Genomic DNA, 16,566 nt, shown 5'->3' with positions numbered 1-16,566 from the left:
AAATGTCAGGCTTTACAGGCCTAATTTTGCCAGGTAGCTCTCCCTATTTTGCAGTTTATCTTATCGTTTCTGCTGACAATGGAGACTTTTTGTTAACACAATGACAGTGGACTCCAGTAGAGATTGGCTTCTCCAAATAAGTAAATTGGTGAGGAGAGATTGACCTCTGTGAGGGTAAAAAAAAGCAAATGTTGTAATGTTCCTACTCTGCTGAAAACAATTATAATTAGGTGTTTACTAACCCTATAACCCATTGTTCCATTTGGATGTAGGTACTGCTTTACACAGTACTTTGCCCAGCGTACTGCATTGACATAGTTTATACGCGCCAACACTTTGAGGCATGCTGTGGTGCCCACTGTCAGCTAAGACAGCGGAGACTGCAGCTGGGGGCAGAAGGCATCTGCCTTCATATAGCAAGGTAGCACTGACATATTGCCAGTAACAAATATGGTGCAGTGGGGTGGGGGAAAGATAGCTATTTCTGAGGGATCAGGGAGGTGTGAGGGGGTTAACTACACTACAGAAAATATATAAATGATTAACCCCTTTGCTATTGGGAATTTTGGGGAAAAACTTGCTCAAAATATAATTATATATATATATATATATATATATATATATATATACAGGTATACCTCACTTTACAGCGCTTCACTTTACAGCACTTTGTGGAGCTGAAGTTCAACCTCCAAGGATTTTGAAACAGTGCTGTAATCATTGTGAGATTGCGAGAAAAGTGACTGGCACCATTTTGTTATGCGCAGTTCACTCTATTTACAGCATTACAGTGCAATCTGTGTCTCAGTGCTATAGCCTGGCACATTTTACTACATTAATTGTCACTATTTTACAGGTACAGTATTTATTGAATACTGTGCTGTGCTAGTGTTAAACTAAACATAGCACTATTGCTCCCCTAATATATGTTAGTTCAAACATGTTTTCAAGTTTTGAAACACACACTGGCAAGTGAAAAGAAAGCTAAAACCGTATTGTTTCACTTTAAGGCGGTTTTCACTTTACAGCGGGACTCTGGTCCCTATCCCGCTGTATGAGCGGGGTATACCTGTATATAAATATTTTTAAGTAGGCAACCCAGGGTATTGATCTAGGCCCATTTTGGTATATTTCATGCCGCAGTTTTGCCGTCAAATGCGATCATATTTAGAAAAAAAAAGTTAACTTTTTCACAAACTTTGGATTTCTCACTGAAATAACATGCATGGCTTTGCCATTGCTTTTTGGTAATTATATAATATAGTTTACATAAGTAAAAAAAAAAAAAAAAAAGCAAAGGCTCAGCCTCTATTTCTGTTTAAACGGAGTGATAGCAAAAATGTTAAACATTCTCTGGTACTCTGGGAAAGTTTTTCTCTGAAATTCCTGGTAGCGAAGGGGTTAAATGTGCAAAAGTGGACCCACCAATTAGAGGCTGCATATGCTGTTATATCAGTATTGTAAGTGTCAGAGTGTGTAATAAAGGCCAGGTAAGTAGCTTTTTTTTATTTATTTACAAACTATATATTGCAAATATACTTTAAACTGTTCCTCTGCTTATAAAGGCAATTGTAGTCTTGTTTTTATTATTATTATGATTTATTATTATATAATATTATTACAATGCCTAAACAACACCAATTAGTCTGTAATGGGATACAATGCCTTGTGCACATGCTCAGGGCTGATCTTGTAGCCTAGATAGGTGATGATTGGTGTGCACTCATATTCTAATTTGCTTGCCAATCAGAGTTTATACACAATAGAGAACTTACCAATCAGTATCTAAGTATGTACTTGGGGCACGAAAGGGATGATCTCTCTTTAAAGGGGCAGTAAACTGTTGAAAAACTGCATTCCTGCATATTAAAGAGCACTTTTTAACCATAATATTGATGCTGTATAGCAGAGGTTCCACATACCTTTATGCCTATACTGTTAAGGGACATTAAACTCGAAATGTTATTCCCCATAAATTAAACACAATTGCATTATAAAAACATTGTGTACAAAAGATATAAATACATGATCAGTCTCAATATCAAATAAATAAAATGTGATACAAAGATGATGCAAAAAAACTGTGCTCCCAGTACCCGAAAATGGAGGGGTAAATACTTCTTATTGAAATGTTTCTGAGAGTAATTTGGAACCTCCTCCTCCCTGAAACTAAAGGTAAACAATAGAGAGTTCCATAGCATAATACTGTTTGTGAAACTGTGTAGTGATGAGACCCTGGTAACGGTAGACTCGCAAACAAATAGCACTGGACATTGTATCCAATAGCGCAGTTTTAAGCTTTGAAGGTGTTGAACGTGTTGTTATTTCCTATGAGTGTAAAAGCCTGAGTGATTGTATTTGACCATTTTATATATTATATATGAAGTTTAACAAAGCAGAGCCCACTGTATGAACTTGGGTTTATTCACTTGAGCGCTTACCTTAGAACTAATTTAGTTCTAGCTTGGTGAGTACCGCTACTTTGCTATAAATCCATTTTAAAACCTTTTTGGCAATAATAAACCTTTGTTTTACATAAAATAAATATCCAAATGAAATACTTTATTTCAGTATAATTTTCATGCAGATTTTGAATCTGGTTTTTAAAGGTGCAAATATTTTTAGTGCTATTTTTGATTGTACATTTAAAGGGACATAAAACCCAAATTTTTTCTTTCATGATTTAGATAGAACATAACATTTTAAACAACTTTCTAATTTACTTCTATGATCAAATTTTCTTCATTTTCTTGTTATCCTTTGTTGAAAGGCAGAAATGTAAGCTCAAGAGTGTGCACATGTCCCTAGGTATCCCTTCAACAAAGAATAATATGAGAATGAAATAAATTTGATAATAGAAGTAAAATTGGAAACTTTTTAAAAACTGAATTCTCTATCTGAATCATGATAGAAAATGTTTGGGTTTAATGTCCCTTTAACTCATCACTTGTAACAGAGGTACCTGTGCTGTCTGTTTAATATATAGGGAGCACAGTCATCTGTGTTAAAGGGACAGTCTAGTAAATTTAAATCACTTTTATCATAAAATTTGCTTTGTTCTCTTGGTATTTCTTTTTGATAGCTAAACCTAGGTAGGCTCATATGCTTATGTCTAAGCCCTTGAAACCATCTCTTATCTCAGTGCATTTTGACAGTTTGTCACACCTAGACAGCACTAGTTCTTGTGTTCCATATAGATAACAACGTACCTACTGCCGTGGAGTTATTTATAAGCCAGCACTGATTGGCTGATATGCAAGTTTTTTAAAAGAACTGACATTAGGGGCAGTTTGCTGAGGCTTGGATACAAGGTAATTACAGAGGTAAAAAAGTATATTAATATAACTGTGTTGGTTAAAACTGGGGAATGGGTAATAAAGGGATTAGCTATATTTTTAAACAATAACAATTCCGGAGTAGACTGTCTCTTTTTTTGCCAAGCACTTGTAATACCAGATTATGCATTATTGTTTGCATGAGGTTACACAAATGATAATGCACCCTGCGTTAATGATGGTGCTCCACTTTTAATGTAGCCCTTTATGCGGAATATTTCGAGTTAAATGTCCCTTTTACATTTAATCTAATTAATCTAGTGGTTCCACACTCTAATTACTAATTAATTACTAATATTTGTTTCTGAATGTCCTCAGCAGAGAAAGAAACCTAGCTTACAATATGGTGATGCCCGTTGCTTTATAAACACTTATTTAGTTTAATGTCCCCTTAAATAAGATATGCATTAGATATGTATATTCAAAGATTTCTGAAACCTTTAAATGCGGTAGAAGGCCGCTCATGTAGTTCGACTATTTTCAGAGCATAAAACTATATCTGATCAAATTTGGAACAAGGAAACTTGTGAATTATTCCTGTAAATTTATTAACTCACTATTAGGAGGTTGGGCAGTTTGGTGCCCTTATCTTTGTTATTATTCCCTATTAAAGAGGGTAAACCTGTATAACCTGTTTATGTCAGCTAAATCTCTTAATATTTATAGGCTTTGTCCCAAAATGACCGCACCCCTACTGGCACATAGAAATTACAAGTAATAATTAGTGCTACATTTTATGAATCACATTTACAAATAGGAGGTAGAGGCACCTATGTTTGTTAAAAGAACACTAAACAGCACACATTTCTATCATGTAAATGAAAAAGCACTATTCAAACGTTACAATATTTTTTTCTAAAAAAAGATACGTTTAAGCTGATTATTTTGATACAAACAGGAAGTGCTTGTCATGTGATGGAAGCTCATTGGATAATACTAAAAACCTCCACAGCTCTATTGGTGAACAGCAATATGACCTGACCCACAAGCGTTATGATAGATATATACTTTTTTTTTATTTTAAACATAGGAATATCTAAAAATACACACACATACACAATGACTTTAATGTCCTTTTAAATGTTTTGCTTTATGACACTTTAATATGTTTTCACGTCTTGGCTTTTATCCTTTAAAGGAACGTTTGGTCTTGTGACCATAAACCCAGATGTAAAGTAAATTTTATATTTAATATTTAGCAAAGTTAAAGGGACACTGAACCCAAATTTTTTCTTTCATGATTCAGATAGAGCATGCAATTTTAAGTAACTTTCCAATTTACTCCTATTATCCACTTTTCTTCATTCTCTTGGTATCTTTATTTGAAAATCAAGAATGTAAGTTTAGATGCTTGATAGGTGGATAAATTCAACAACCAATAGTGCTGTCCAGAGGTCTGAACCAATAAATTGCTTAGATGCCTTCTTTTTCAAATAAAGATAGCAAGATAATGAAGAAAAAATTATAATAGGAGAAAATTAGAAAGTTGCTTAAAAATGCTTGCTCTATCTGAATCACGAAAGAAAAAAATTGGGTTCATTGTCCCTTTAATTACATATTTTAAAATACTTTTTAACTGCTTTGTAGAGGTTCTGTGAGATATTACACCCAGACATGTACTCTCACATGTGTGTGCTCCAGTGCTGTGTTTTGGAATTAAAGATATATATGTTAAAGGTAAATATGTTAATATTTAATAATGCAGAAAATTAATAAAATATGGTGTTTTACAGGAACACTTTTAGAGTTTCCAAAATGTTGAGAGAACCAGTTTGATCCAAAAAATATTTCTATATAACTCTTGAAATGTCCCTATAACAGAGAAGAAACACTCTCCAGCACCATAAAACAAACAAAATGTATGCTTATCTGATAAATTCAGGGTGGTGAGAGTCCTCAAGCCTTGATGGGTGGGATTGAATTCCAGCCACTAGGAGGAGGCAAAGAACTCCAAACAGCAAGAGCTTTTAAGCCCTCCCACCTCCGTGTATTACTCAGTTTAACGTATAGCCGAGCAGAGGAAAGGAACAGACAGGTAGAAAAGACAAAACAGGGTATGAAGAGGTGCAAATAAAACTGCCGCCAAACAAACAAATAATTGGGCGGGGTCTTGTAGACTTTCACCACCCTGAAAGAGAAATTTATCAGGTAAGCATGCATTTTGTTTTCTTTCATATGGTGGTAAGAATCTACAAGCCTTGACATGTGGGATCTAATACCCAAGCTGTGGAGTTCACGACAAGGAAAGGGTGGGGCAAGGATAAGGCAGTTCCTATTTGCAAAACATCAAAATGGTCAAGTTTGGCAAAAGTCTGTAAGGAAGTCCAGGGTGTAGCTTTGCAAATCTGTTCCATTGATGCTTCATTTTTGAAGGCCCAAGGAGTAAAAACTGATCTTTTGGAATGAGCTGTGATATGTTTAGGGGGCGGCTTTCCTGCCACCAAGTAAGCTTTGTGAATCACCTGTTTTAGCCAAGAAGCCAGAGCAACTGCAGTAGCTTTTTGACCATTTATAAGGGCCAGCATGATGTACATATAAGTTTAGACATTGTTTGCAATCTTTAGTAGCCTGAAAATAAAATTTTAAAGCTCTTACAACATCTATTTTATGAAGAAGTCTCTCTTTGGAAGTTGAAGGATTGGGACGCAAAGAAGGAACAACAATTTCTTGGTTTATATTTTCCGAGGAAACATCCTTTGGTAAAAAAAAATATTTGGTATAAAGCACAGCTTTGTGTTTGTGAAAAATTAGAAAAGAGGATTCATGTGAGAGCTCTGAAATTCTACTAGCAGAAGAAATTACTAAGAGAAATATAACTTTCCAAGAAAGAAGCTCAATATCTATACTATGCATGGGTTCAAAAGGGGGACCTTGAAGAACATAGAGAACTAAATTTAGATTCCATGGAGGATAAATGGGCTTTACAACAGCTCTAATTGTAACTAAGGCTTGCACAAATGTCTGTACATCTGATAATTTGTCTATCTTTTTCTGATACAAGACCGATAGAGCCGATATTTGACCTTTCATGGAACTGGCAGATAAGCCCTCTAATTCCTGGATGAATTAGAGAATTCTAGGAATCCTAAAGGAATGCCAACTGAAACCTCTAGATTCACACCAAGCAAAATCTACCTTCCATATTTTGTAATAAATGTTTCTTGTTACTGGCTTTCTAACCTACAAAAGAGTATCAATAATACCATCTGAAAAACCTCTGTGTTTCAAAATTAGGCAAATTTAGAGATTTTAGATCCTGGTAAAATATAGGGGACCTTGAGATAATAGGTCTTATCATGGTTAATAACAGGACATCTAACTCTGCATACCAGATCCTGCGGGGCCAAGCAGGAGCTATTAAAATGGCTGAGGCATTTTCCTGTTTGATTTGAGCTACAATTCTTGGTAAAAGAACAAATGGGGAAAATATAAACTAGATGAAAGGTCCATGTAATCACTAACACTGTAGCGGGAGCGAGCTACAGTGAGTTTAATGGCGCGATCGGGCCGGCTGTGACTAGACCCGCTTCTGAAAAGACCAGACCCGCTCAGTAGAGCCAGGAGCAGTGTTCTACAAATTTCTACTTTGGCATTAAAAATCTTTCAAATACTTTGAAGTATAAAGTTGGAACTAAATGAATGTTATATAGTTCTGCACTATGTGCAGAATTATATAACATCATTGTTTAGGGTTACTGCCCCTTTAAGGTTGCATAGTACTAAACATACAAGTAAAGTGCGGCAGAGGACAGGTTAAAATATAAAACTTGACTTTAGTTCCAACGTTAAAATCACATAACAAAAGAAAAGCCAGTGCAGCAGTAGTCTTACGCGTTTCAGCTCATGCTTTACTCATAGACCGTGCTACACCTGACTATACAGCCTGTTTAAATACACATGATTTCTTGTGACGTGTGAACACCATTAGCTTTTAACCCTTAGTCACCCATTGCAGATCCCTCATCTGTTAAGAGTACTATCATTTCTTCCTATAGGTAAATACTGCAATTCCTGAGACATACTTAGTTGATCACGGCGTAAGTTCACATTCACTTCCCTGTAATACATTCTATGTCATCACCTCTTAATGCAAATGCTGTGTGTAATTAATTAAATGAAAAGCCATTTTGTTGATAGATAGTTTGTGCAAAAACCTCTTGATTTTCATTGATTTTCTGGGGATGTATTTAAACAAATATTATGTTATTACTATTAACCTAGTAATACTTTAAACAAAACATCACAAGAAACGAGAGATTAGGAACACAAATACAAACTTATCAAGACTCTTCTATGCATATATACTGTTCTCACTAATATAATAGACAGTACAGCGTATAATCAATATATATTAGATCATATAATACAAACAGCAACCAAAAGAATTATACGCATAGAGGAGTCTTGATAGGGTCTTTTTCTGTGTCATTTGCCGGCGACTCCTCCTCTCCTATGCCTCTGTCTGTTGGAGTACCTCAAGGATCTGTTCTGAGTCCTCTACTCTTCTCCATCTATACTTCTTCTCTGGGTAAACTTATCAACAGTTATGGCTTCAAATATCACCTCTATGCTGATGACACCCAGATCTACCTCTCCACCCCTGCTCTCTCTCCCTCTGTCCTCTCTCATGTCAGCAACTGTTTATCTGGTATTTCTTCCTGGATGGACTCTCACCACCTAAAGATTAACATGTCCAAGACTGAACTCCTTCTTATCCCCCCCTCAAGCTCTACGCCGACTTCTGACTTCTCTATCCCTGTCGACGGCATCACCATTTCCCCATCGCCCCAAGTCCGCTGCCTCGGAGTCACACTTGACTCAAACCTATCCTTTGTCCCCCATATCCAATCGCTTTCTACATCCTGCCGCAATCATCTACGCAATATTTCCAAAATTCGCCCTTTTCTGAGCGCTGACACCACAAGCAAATAATCCACTCCCTTGTTATCTCCCGACTTGACTACTGCAATAACCTACTCGCTGGCCTTCCTCTTTCCCGCCTCTCCCCCCTTCAATCCATCCTAAATGCCTCTGCCAGGCTGATCCACCTTTCCCATCGATCTGTATCTGCTGCACCTCTCTGTGAGTCCCTTCATTGGCTCCCCATTCACAGCAGAATTAAATTCAAAACTCTCACCCTTACATACAAAGCTCTCACCAACGCCGCTCCCCTCTACCTATCCTCTCTAATACACAAGTATACTCCAGCCCGTCCACTAAGATCCAACAATGACCTGCTCCTTGCATCCGCAACTATCACCTCCTCTCATGCTAGACTGCAGGACTTCTGTCGTGCAGCACCTACCCTCTGGAACACTCTCCCTCGTGCTGTCAGGCTTTGCCCTAATCTTTCTTCCTTTAAATGTTCCCTGAAGACTTTTCTGTTCAGGGAAGCCTACCACCCAACTCAATAATAAATTAATTTCACTTACCTAACATTTTCCTCATCTAACTCTGTATTAACATCTTTCTAAATCTTGCAGTCCTCACCTCCTGTTTCTTTCATGTAATTAGCAAGAGTCCATGAGCTAGTGACGTATGGGATATACATTCCTACCAGGAGGGGCAAAGTTTCCCAAACCTCAAAATGCCTATAAATACACCCCTTCACCACACCCACAAATCAGTTTTACAAACTTTGCCTCCTATGGAGGTGGTGAAGTAAGTTTGTGCTAGATTCTACGTTGATATGCGCTCCGCAGCAGGTTGGAGCCCGGTTTTCCTCTCAGCATGCAGTGAATGTCAGAGGGATGTGAAGAGAGTATTGCCTGTTTGAATTCAATGATCTCCTTCTACGGGGTCTATTTCATAGGTTCACTGTTATCGGTCGTAGAGATTCATCTCTTACCTCCCTTTTCAGATCGACGATATACTCTTATATATATACCATTACCTCTGCTGATTTTCGTTTCAGTACTGGTTTGGCTTTCTACAAACATGTAGATGAGTGTCCTGGGGTAAGTAAGTCTTATTTTCTGCGACACTCTAAAGCTATGGTTGGGCACTTTTTTATAAAGTTCTAAATATATGTATTCAAACATTTATTTGCCTTGACTCAGGATGTTCAACATTCCTTTTTTTCAGACAGTCACTTTCATATTTGGGATAATGCATTTGAATCAATCATTTTTTCTTACCTTAAAATTTGACTTTTTCCCTGTGGGCTGTTAGGCTCGCGGGGGCTGAAAATTCTTCATTTTATTGCGTCATTCTTGGCGCGGACTTTTTTGGCGCAAAAAATCTTTTCCGTTTCCGGCGTCATACGTGTCGCCGGAAGTTGCGTCATTTTTTGACGTTCTTTTGCGCCAAAAATGTCGGCGTTCCAGATGTGGCGTCATTTTTGGCGCCAAAAGCATTTAGGCGCCAAATAATGTGGGCGTCTTATTTGGCGCTAAAAAAATTTGGGCGTTGCTTTTGTCTCCACATTATTTAAGTCTCATTTTTCATTGCTTCTGGTTGCTAGAAGCTTGTTCTTTGGCATTTTTTCCCATTCCTGAAACTGTCATTTAAGGAATTTGATCAATTTTGCTTTATATGTTGTTTTTTCTCTTACATATTGCAAGATGTCTCACGTTGCATCTGAGTCAGAAGAAACTTCAGGAAAATCGCTTCCGGGTGCTGGAACTACCAAAGCTAAGTGTATCTGCTGTAAACTTTTGGTAGTTGTTCCTCCAGCTGTTGTTTGTATTAAATGTCATGACAAACTTGTTAATGCAGAAAATATTTCCTTTAGTAAAGTACCATTACCTGTTGCAGTTCCCTCAACATCTAATGTTCAGAGTGTTCCTGATAACATAAGAGATTTTGTTTCTGAATCCATTAAGAAGGCTATGTCTGTTATTCCTCCTTCTAGTAAATATAAAAAATCTTTTAAAACTTCTCTTTATCCAGATGAATTTTTAAATGAACATCATCATTCTGATTCTAATGATTCTTCTGGTTCAGAGGACTCTGTCTCAGAGGTTGATGCTGATAAATCTTCATATTTATTTAAAATGGAATTTATTCGTTCTTTACTTAAAGAAGTCCTAATTGCATTAGAAATTGAGGATTCTGGTCCTCTTGATACTAAATCTAAACGTTTAGACAAGGTCTTTAAATCTCCTGTAGTTATTCCAGACGTTTTTCCTGTTCCAGGTGCTATTTCTGAAGTAATTTCCAGAGAATGGAATAATTTGGGTAATTCATTTACTCCTTCTAAACGTTTTAAGCAATTATATCCTGTGCCGTCCGACAGATTAGAGTTTTGGGACAAAATCCCTAAAGTTGATGGGGCTATTTCTACCCTTGCTAAACGTACTACTATTCCTACGGCAGATGGTACTTCCTTTAAGGATCCTCTAGATAGGAAAATTGAATCCTTTCTAAGAAAAGCTTATTTGTGTTCAGGTAATCTTCTTAGACCTGCTATATCTTTGGCGGATGTTGCTGCAGCTTCAACTTTTTGGTTGGAAACTTTAGCGCAACAAGTAACAGATCATGATTCTCATAACATTATTATTCTGCTTCAACATGCTAATAATTTTATCTGTGATGCCATTTTTGATATTATCAGAGTTGATGTCAGGTTTATGTCTCTAGCTATTTTAGCTAGAAGAGCTTTATGGCTTAAAACTTGGAATGCTGATATGTCTTCTAAATCGACTCTACTTTCCCTTTCTTTCCAGGGTAATAAATTATTTGGTTCTCAGTTGGATTCTATTATCTCAACTGTTACTGGTGGGAAAGGAACTTTTTTACCGCAGGATAAAAAATCTAAGGGTAAAAACAGGGCTAATAATCGTTTTCGTTCCTTTTGTTTCAACAAAGAACAAAAGCCTGATCCTTCATCTTCAGGAGCAGTTTCAGTTTGGAAACCATCTCCAGTCTGGAATAAATCCAAGCCTTCTAGAAAAGCAAAGCCAGCTTCTAAGTCCACATGAAGGTGCGGCCCTCATTCCAGCTCAGCTGGTAGGGGGCAGATTACGTTTTTTCAAAGAAATTTGGATCGATACTGTTCACAATCTTTGGATTCAGAACATTGTTTCAGAAGGGTACAGAATTGGTTTCAAGATAAGACCTCCTGCAAAGAGATTTTTTCTTTCCCGTGTCCCAGTAAACCCAGCGAAAGCTCAAGCATTTCTGAAATGTGTTTCAGATCTAGAGTTGGCTGGAGTAATTATGCCAGTTCCAGTTCTGGAACAGGGGCTGGGGTTTTATTCGAATCTCTTCATTGTACCAAAGAAGGAGAATTCCTTCAGACCAGTTCTGGATCTAAAAATATTGAATCGTTATGTAAGGATACCAACATTCAAAATGGTAACTATAAGGACTATCCTGCCTTTTGTTCAGCAAGGGCATTATATGTCTACAATAGATTTACAGGATGCATATCTGCATATTCCGATTCATCCAGATCATTATCAGTTTCTGAGATTCTCTTTCCTGGACAAGCATTACCAGTTTGTGGCTCTGCCGTTTGGCCTAGCAACAGCTCCAAGAATTTTTACAAAGGTTCTCGGTGCCCTTCTGTCTGTAATCAGAGAACAGGGTATTGTGGTTTTTCCTTATTTGGACGATATCTTGGTACTTGCTCAGTCTTCACATTTAGCAGAATCTCATACGAATCGACTTGTGTTGTTTCTTCAAGATCATGGTTGGAGGATCAATTCACTAAAAGTTCATTGATTCCTCAGACAAGGGTAACCTTTTTGGGTTTCCAGATAGATTCAGTGTCCATGACTCTGTCTTTGACAGACAAGAGACGTCTAAAATTGATTTCAGCTTGTCGAAACCTTCAGTCACAATCATTCCCTTCGGTAGCCTTTTGCATGGAAATTTTAGGTCTTATGACTGCTGCATCGGACGCGATCCCCTTTGCTCGTTTTCACATGCGACCTCTTCAGCTCTGTATGCTGAACCAATGGTGCAGGGATTACACAAAGATATCTCAATTAATATCTTTAAAACCGATTGTACGGCACTCTCTAACGTGGTGGACAGATCACCATCGTTTAGTTCAGGGGGCTTCTTTTGTTCTTCCGACCTGGACTGTAATTTCAAAAGATGCAAGTCTTACAGGTTGGGGAGCTGTGTGGGGGTCTCTGATGGCACAAGGAGTTTGGGAATCTCAGGAGGTGAGATTACCGATCAATATTTTGGAACTCCGTGCAATTTTCAGAGCTCTTCAGTCTTGGCCTCTTCTGAAGAGAGAATCGTTCATTTGTTTTCAGACAGACAATGTCACAACTGTGGCATACATCAATCATCAGGGGGGGATTCACAGTCCTCTGGCTATGAAAGAAGTATCTCGAATTCTGGTTTGGGCGGAATCCAGCTCCTGTCTAATCTCTGCGGTTCATATCCCAGGTATAGACAATTGGGAAGCGGATTATCTCAGTCGCCAAACGTTGCATCCGGGCGAATGGTCTCTTCACCCAGAGGTATTTCTTCAGATTGTTCAAATGTGGGAACTTCCAGAAATAGATCTGATGGCTTCTCATCTAAACAAGAAACTTCCCAGGTATCTGTCCAGATCCCGGGATCCTCAGGCGGAGGCAGTGGATGCATTATCACTTCCTTGGAAGTATCATCCTGCCTATATCTTTCCGCCTCTAGTTCTTCTTCCAAGAGTAATCTCCAAGATTCTGAAGGAATGCTCGTTTGTCCTGCTGGTAGCTCCAGCATGGCCTCACAGGTTTTGGTATGCGGATCTTGTCCGGATGGCCTCTTGCCAACCGTGGACTCTTCCGTTAAGACCAGACCTTCTGTCACAAGGTCCTTTTTTCCATCAGGATCTCAAATCCTTAAATTTAAAGGTATGGAGATTGAACGCTTGATTCTTGGTCAAAGAGGTTTCTCTGACTCTGTGATTAATACTATGTTACAGTCTCGTAAATCTGTATCTAGAGAGATATATTATAGAGTCTGGAAGACATATTTCTTGGTGTCTTTCTCATCATTTTTCCTGGCATTCTTTTAGAATTCCGAGAATTTTACAGTTTCTTCAGGATGGTTTAGATAAAGATTTGTCCGCAAGTTCCTTGAAAGGACAAATCTCTGCTCTTTCTGTTCTTTTTCACAGAAAGATTGCTAATATTCCTGATATTCATTGTTTTGTACAAGCTTTGGTTCGTATAAAACCTGTCATTAAGTCAATTTCTCCTCCTTGGAGTTTGAATTTGGTTCTGGGGGCTCTTCAAGCTCCTCCTTTTGAACCCATGCATTCATTGGACATTAAATTACTTTCTTGGAAAGTTTTGTTCCTTTTGGCGATCTCTTCTGCCAGAAAAGTCTCTGAATTATCTGCTCTTTCTTGTGAGTCTCCTTTTCTGATTTTTCATCAGGATAAGGCGGTGTTGCGAACTTCTTTTGAATTTTTACCTAAGGTTGTGAATTCCAACAACATTAGTAGAGAAATTGTGGTTCCTTCATTATGTCCTAATCCTAAGAATTCTAAGGAGAAATCGTTGCATTCTTTGGATGTTGTTAGAGCTTTGAAATATTATGTTGAAGCTACTAAGTCTTTCCGAAAGACTTCTAGTCTATTTGTTATCTTTTCCGGTTCTAGAAAAGGCCAGAAAGCTTCTGCCATTTCTTTGGCATCTTGGTTGAAATCTTTAATTCATCATGCCTATGTTGAGTCGGGTAAAACTCCGCCTCAAAGGATTACAGCTCATTCTACTAGGTCAGTTTCTACTTCCTGGGCGTTCAGGAATGAAGCTTCGGTTGATCAGATTTGCAAAGCAGCAACTTGGTCCTCTTTGCATACTTTTACTAAATTCTACCATTTTGATGTGTTTTCTTCTTCTGAAGCAGTTTTTGGTAGAAAAGTACTTCAGGCAGCGGTTTCAGTTTGAATCTTCTGCTTATGTTTTCAGTAAACTTTATTTTGGGTGTGGATTATTTTCAGCAGGAATTGGCTGTCTTTATTTTATCCCTCCCTCTCTAGTGACTCTTGCGTGGAAAGATCCACATCTTGGGTAGTCATTATCCCATACGTCACTAGCTCATGGACTCTTGCTAATTACATGAAAGAAAACATAATTTATGTAAGAACTTACCTGATAAATTCATTTCTTTCATATTAGCAAGAGTCCATGAGGCCCACCCTTTTTGTGGTGGTTATGATTTTTTTGTATAAAGCACAATTATTCCAATTCCTTATTTTATATGCTTTCGCACTTTTTTTCTTATCACCCCACTTCTTGGCTATTCGTTAAACTGATTTGTGGGTGTGGTGAGGGGTGTATTTATAGGCATTTTGAGGTTTGGGAAACTTTGCCCCTCCTGGTAGGAATGTATATCCCATACGTCACTAGCTCATGGACTCTTGCTAATATGAAAGAAATGAATTTATCAGGTAAGTTCTTACATAAATTATGTTTTCTCAACCTCCTACCCTTCTAGATTGTAAATTCCCACGGGAATAGGGCCCTCAATCCCTCCTGTATGTGTTTGTATATTTTGTCCTGTATCTTACAAGTCTTGTATTGTTTTATTTAAATGAATTGTATCCATGGACAGCGCTGCGGAATATGTTGGCGCTTAACAAATAAAGTATAATAATAATAATAAGTGTTTAAAGTGTTGCTAGGTTGATAGTCATAACGTACTATTTGTTGATTACAATGTATAGATATTGGTTGCAATGTGTTTTTAGTAATCCATTTAAAAAAAATTGAATGTTATGTTGGTTATAAATACATCGCCAGGAAATTAATGAAAATCGAGAGGTTTGTGCACAAACTATCTAACAACAAAATGGCTTTTCATTTAATTAAGATCTTAATACACACAGCATTTGCATTAAGAAATGATGACATAGAATGTATTACAGGGAAGTTAATGTGAACTTACGCTGTGATCAACTAAGTATGTTTCAGGAATTGTAGTATTTACCTATAGGGAGAAACAATAGTACTCTTAACAGATGAGGGATCTGCAATGGTTTACTAAGGGTTAAAGGCTAATGGTGTTCACACGTCATGAGAAATTATGTGTATTTAAACAGGCTGTATAGCCAGGTGTAGCATGGTCTATGAGTAAGGCATGAGCTGAAACGCATAAGACTGCTGCTACACCGGCTTTTCTTTCGTCATTTGATTTTTGGGAATAAAGTCAAGTTCTATACTTTCACCTGTCCCCTGCCGCACTTTACTTGTATGTTTGGAACAGTGATTTTTAGGATCCCTTTAGCAGGTTTGCAGGAGAGACGTGTACAGGAGTAGGTGGAGCCTGTCAGTGAAGCCATACGGAGTGGATGTGAGAGACGCTGAAGCAGAGTTCAAGTAATAAGCTCATGAGAGACACAGGAGTGCCCAGGAGGTTAAGACGAGAAGCCCACTGAACTAGTAAGTCACACTAGTATTACTATGAGGAATTGATATGTCTGGCTAATGCTTTATGACTACGGGTTGTCTGTGTGTTTTGGGTCTAGCTCACATTGAAGAGCTCAGGCACAGGGTGCTGCTTAAAGGGGAATTTTCTGTATAGACGTTGCACAGTACTGCCTACTTTCGTTCACACACATCACCCACAGTTCCCCTATGGGAGAAGAGACTACTCTCAGGTTTCTGGGCCATTGCAACTGGAATATAATAGGGAGTGGGGCCATAACAATTTTGTGTCTGTGGAGGAAGCACAATGCCTCCTTCAAAATTGTACACAGTGATTCCCTGAAGTCAATGATAGACTAGGAATGTCCTAATTATTTTTTCAAAACCACCAAAAACTAATTATTATTATCGGTTATTTGTAGAGCGCCAACAGATTCCACAGTACTATAAACATAGGCGGTATACAAGGTAACATTTATAGAGATCAAACGGGTAGAGGGCCCTGCTGAGAGTTGCACTGTTGCAGTCAGCTCTTATGAAGGTGATCTGCAAACAGTTGGGCTCTTAAGCTTGCATGCTAAGGGGGTTCATGGCAGATAGTAATGGAGGAGAGGAACTGGTATTAGAAAAGGTTAGTGTAGGTTGTATGCATCCCTGAACAGTAGATTCTTTAGGGAGCACTTGAAGCTTTCAAAACAATGGGAGAATCTTGTGAAGTGAGGCAGAGAGTTCCACAAGATGGGAACCAGTCTGGAGAAGTCATGTAAACGGGAATATTAGGAGATAACAAAAGAGGAGGAGAGTAGGAGTTTGTGAGCAGGGCGAAGGGGACGGGAGGGAGAGTATCTGGAGGCCTGGTCTGAGATATAGGGGGGAGCAGTGCAATTAAGGCCTTGTATGTCAGATTGAGAATT

The sequence above is a fragment of the Bombina bombina genome, chromosome 6 (assembly GCF_027579735.1).
Source record: "Bombina bombina isolate aBomBom1 chromosome 6, aBomBom1.pri, whole genome shotgun sequence".
NCBI lineage: Eukaryota > Metazoa > Chordata > Amphibia > Anura > Bombinatoridae > Bombina > Bombina bombina.
The sequence above is the reverse complement of the archived record's forward strand: the minus strand, read 5'-3'. Positions refer to the sequence as shown.